Genomic DNA, 5,645 nt, shown 5'->3' on the forward strand with positions numbered 1-5,645 from the left:
AAGTACAAACTCTCATAATTAAAAAAAAGGAGAAAACCGTAGGAAACAACTTGTCTCTAAAAGAGAAAAAGATGAAAATTCTTAGATAAGCATGGAGCTAAAATTGTAGATCCCAAAACAATCCACTAAATGGAAAGAATATAGGCCCACTCAATCAAGAAGACAAAAATATGAAGGACCAAAATTATGAAGATGAGAGCCATGAAACCTCAATGAGGTTGGTTGATATCTGAAGTATAAATGTTTCATAGGCACAAGGCTAAAAACAATGACAACTTCCTTATAAATTCTTCTAAGAAACTAGGTGTTGGTAAAGAACCAAGACAAAGGCTTCAAACAAAAGCAACACCATCAACCAACAAATAAACAATGAGGAAAACTAAGCTCAAACAAAGTACAAAAAAACTTAAGAATATGTATGAACACTATCAACATCACACTAATAAAAAACAATAAATGGAAAGAGTCAACAACAACAATATATGTCATCATCTAACTCCCCCTTGAAATATAACTAAGGAATTTGTGTTAATCAACAACTAATAAGAGGAACTTCGTATGACTACACAACCAATGAGACAAAACGATATGAATTCAAAAAACATCTATTCAAAGGATGCCATGATCATCCATCAATCCAAACAAAATCGATCCCAATGGTTGGAACTAGTCCACAGTTCATCATGTCACGTCTCTTCTATAATGATCTAAATGTGGGGATACTATATGAACAAGAATATTAAAGTTTGTGTGATTTGCTTTAATGAGGATGTTGATATGACTCATTTTTTGTTCTGCAGACTCAAAAATGTGTGCAAAAACACTATCATCTATAATGACATTAGCAGCCATGTCATCGATCTATTTATCACAATTATTAGGATCATGTTCTTCTAGCACTTCAATCTGAATTCCTCTGACAACAAACGAAACATCTCTAGTTTCAATAGAGATGAATGTAGGTAATGAGGCAGTAGCAAGATCATATCGAATACCTGCCCCTAATGTTTTCACTATAGGATTAATAGGAGAAGAAATTCCTTGTCCATTCTTCCTGAGTCCTCTTCTACGATGTCCCATTTTGTTCAACAATCGGGACCAAGTACCAGTGGTGTATTTTTCATAGCTAGGTGAAACAAAAGCAACATTATTAATGTATGTAGGTCAGTGATAGCTCAAAAATAGTATTCTCCTTCTAAGAATTTTGAAGGTGACTTACTTCCAATTCAATGTGTTTTTTTCACTCTTACGAGTCTTGAATGGCCTTATCCTTCTCAATCAACTATTGTGACAAGGAATTAGAATCTCGTTTCAAAGTTTGATATTGATCCAAAAATATATTGTTCTATGATCAAATAGGGCTTTATTCTTCACGAAGCAATTCCATTTATGATCTTATATAGTAAACCTCCATAAATCTCTAATTATTTTTATTTTGCAACTTGCAATTTTTTTTTTCAAAATTTCCAAATCATCAATAAGGTCAATCTTTCCCTGAAACTCTTATGTAAGATTCTAAAAATACTTTCCCATGGTTGACTCTACATTGTCAAACTTCCTGATTTTCTTAGCCATTGTATTTTGGAATCAATTCTTGATTGTTGCATTCACTCCTTTCAATAGAGATAAAATTGAATGCAACTGAAGGACCTTGATACAAAGTTGATCATTTTTCTTCTTGTCACAAATTTCCTGCAATTTTTTACCCAACTTGATAACACCAAGCTGGAAAATGTATTTCCACTAGCCACAGAAACAAAACTACTACAAAACAATACTAATGATGATAACAACAAAAAATTTACATTTCCAATCACCACACAAATTAGACCAATCCTCCTAAGTTTACATGATTATCCAACATGAAACTATAATAACTAATAAACATAAAGACACCAAAAACTTAAAATATCAACTAAATGGGTGTATGTTCATTCTCCAATGAATAACTTTTTAAAATTTTTACAAAGAAAAATACTTGCCCCAAAATATTAAAAAAATATTGAACGAAGAAGAGTAGCAAAGGAATGGAAGCTAAGATAAAAAAGAAGGTTATTGATTTTGCATATTGGTGGTGATTTGCATGCATCCCATGTTGGTGAGTGCAGCAAAATTGAAATTGAAATTTTAATGACATGGTCCTATATGTCATGTTTTTTGATGCATATAAAAATAACACGTATTCCTTCAACAATGTAACACCCAACACTTGGAAGCAACTACTCCACTTCACTTATAACCAGTCAACAAAAATTTCAGTCACTATGTATGTCCAATGTATGTCCAGGGTAGAGCTTTATTCTCACCAGACTATTATCCGATATTATTTCATGGGAAAATAGATTATGATAAATAAGATAGATTAATATTGAGAACCATTAATCCATACACCAACCCACTTCATTTTTGGTTCCAAATTTTGGAGAATGTTCATAAAAAAAATTCCAAGGTTATACCTCAATTATGTTACATGAAATTGTTTTACAAAAGTTTTTTTTGTTAACTAGTGCAAAGAATTTCAATTAATCAGAAAGAGTTTGCATGGACTTCATAAAAACTATAGGTTACAATGATACCCACCTAAAGGAGGGGGTTTCCATAGTACTATATCAAACATGAACATAGTAGCGGTCAGCACCAACTAAGGTGTCAAAACAAAGAGATTATAACCAAAATATAAGGAGATATTTCATCCATGCCTTCCATAACCATGAGGAAGACGATTTCCACACTTGCCATATTCAAAGATTAAATTAGTAGATTTGCACAAGAAACATAATTTCCAACACCACCTGTCCACCATGCCAAAAATGAATGAAGACCAACCTGCAAGCTTCTTCGATCCTGCAAAACAAGAGTCATTTCTTGTCGCAATACACCATGAGCCAATGAACCAAAGTGAGAACCTGAAGTAGTCCAAAATGAACAACTGCGAGCTGACGAGGTTTGAAGTAAACTATGTACCGTGCCCACGACCATTACACAATAAACTAGAGAGTGCATAATCACACCTAATTGCTAGTCCAAAGATGTCAAGGAAAAAGCACAGGGAGAAAAACAAATGTAGGCCCAAGAAAATATATTCCAACTGAGAACTTTGATGTATCACCAGAGAGAAGACCATGAAAACTAACAAAAGCCTGAAAACCATGGAACACTAGGATATCAAAATTGTAAAAGCATAAACCCACTTTAATCAAAGGAAATAAATGTAAATTCAAGAGTATTGTCAAGAGGAGGGTCTATAGGGTCTAGTAGAGGATCCGTAAGCCTTCTTGAATCTGAGTGTGGCACCATATATTTCTCCACATTGTTTAAACAAGAATCAATATCATTCAGGCAAAAACGTATATTCCTGAGAAGGTGTTTTATATCCTCTTGGACAGCAAAAATATTATAGTTATCAACTTTCTTATCTCTTAAAACCATACGAAGGAGAGTGTCCATTATAGAGAATGCAAAAAATGAAATCTCCATTTCCTAAAATTTCCTAGGTCTCAGATACACTTGAGACTGTCTCCTCCTACTTTTGAATCAGAAAAGTAAGTATGTTCTCTGAAATCTTTTGATTCTCACAACCAAATTTCCTAACGTACTTCCAAAGAGGTTGAATCAAAGGAGGAAGAAATTGATTCCCATTTAAATAACCAATGGTGACAAACACCAGAAGAACTAGCTCCACCATGATGACTAGACATGCGTTGGCATGGAGGAAAGGTAACTTGGACAACATAAGGGGGATGAAAACCATAGAAAAAACCTTGACTAGTGAGACACACAAAGGGGTACACCACAGACCCTTGAAAACCCGAACATAACACAATCAAATCATCCCCCAAACTCCATACCCAATGTTAAAATTCAAGGAAGATTTGAAATTTTTTATACAGTAAAGGCGTAGACCTATAAAAACTCCACACACAAGGGAGCATTGTGAAACTCCCCAAACTTGAATTGTCCTTTGAAGCACACACAGAATGTGAAACCAACAAATCCTTAGACACAAAAATATGACATGAAAAGAAACAAAGGGAATTCCCAAATGTATTAAAAAATCCCCAGTTACTCGAAGGAGGCACTAACAAGGACTTAGAGAATAGACCAAGACAGAACACCCAAATTTGACATTGTACCTGGAAACTAAAAGGGGAAAACCTCAGACAGAGAAATTTTTTGGATACCAAAAACCACTAACCAGTATTGGACAAGGATATGAAATATCTGCAAAATCATTATCTTGGAGAGCCAAGTTGGAAAGGACAACCACCAATTCAAATATAGGTCTTCTCACTAAGGTGTGTAGAAATAGAATGAAGAACATTGACCCTAATGAGTCATTATCTTGAGGGAAATCACAGACAAGGGTGTATCTATATCACCAATGCAAAAATCAACACCAGCAACATAAATATAGTATACCAATCCTCCCATGCACACAAAAATCACTGCTACAGAATACTAGAAGCGGCAAGGTGAGGACATGACCTCACCACCACCAAGTTGAAAGATGTATCTTTGCCACCCTGAGTCGGACCCCATGCATTTATAATGAGAATATGTAAGGTGATACACCCATGCATGTGATTTAATTCAATGCCACACCATGACCAAAGTTAGACAAGTGTTTACCCTACAAATTGTTTGGCACCAAATGCTCCCTCCATGGATCACACCCCCATCGAGCAACCCCCACCTAGGGATGCTATGTTTGTTTCAATCAACAAGGAGATACTATTCATTTCTTCAATCCATTCATTAAGAGGCCAGGGCTCATCCAAATTTAAATCCTTCACCTGGAATCCCATATTACCAAGAAAATATGCTACCATGTTCCCTATATGCCTCGTATGTTATGAAATTACATAGTCCAGGTAACCCAATAATCAACATGTATCATTCACCACACCCTCTAGTTTCTAACTCCAGATAGTCTTAGAAGCAGGTTTCCCATGTAAGAGTTTTTAATACATTGTACAACTAACAAATAATCAACATCAACCTATAACAAATTAAAGCCTTCTCGGATGGCTATATGAAGGCCTTTTTTTAATGCTAAGAATTCTACCAAGTTATTACTAGTGAATCCACTATTCATTGCAAAAACTCTTAAGGGGACAAATTTCTCATCACGAAACAAACCCTACAATTCTAGGGTTTCCCTTTGAGGCCCCATCAAAACTAAAATTAATAAAATTACTAGGAGGGGGGAGATAAGATGTATTATTCTAAAATAGTTCCAACCTATTATGACCCAAAGATAGAAAGGATCATGGCTTTATTTAATCAGAGATTGCGTAAAATTGTAGCTTCTGACTCCTCTACTTCCTAATCACTATACGAACATCTTACTATTAGGAGAGTTTCTCATAAATTAGAGAATGCTATATCACTGATCACCTGAGATGATTATTTCTTCTATTTAAGAATCATACCATTTCACTCCTTCCATAAATTTCACAAGATAAATCCAAAAACCATATTCCATGCTCTACTAGTTATATGATTTTGAAACTTAGTAAGTGACCATTGATCCAACATCATAGGGAGATTTTCGTGATCAGGGTGAAAAATACCAAGGATACTAATAAGAATATCCCAAACTTGTAACATGAATGCATAAGATACAAATAGATGGTCCACAGTTT

The sequence above is a fragment of the Pinus tabuliformis genome, chromosome 2_2 (genome assembly GCF_031772625.1).
Source record: "Pinus tabuliformis cultivar Carrire ecotype Pingquan chromosome 2_2, CPIR1, whole genome shotgun sequence".
Classification (NCBI taxonomy): Eukaryota; Viridiplantae; Streptophyta; class Pinopsida; order Pinales; family Pinaceae; genus Pinus; species Pinus tabuliformis.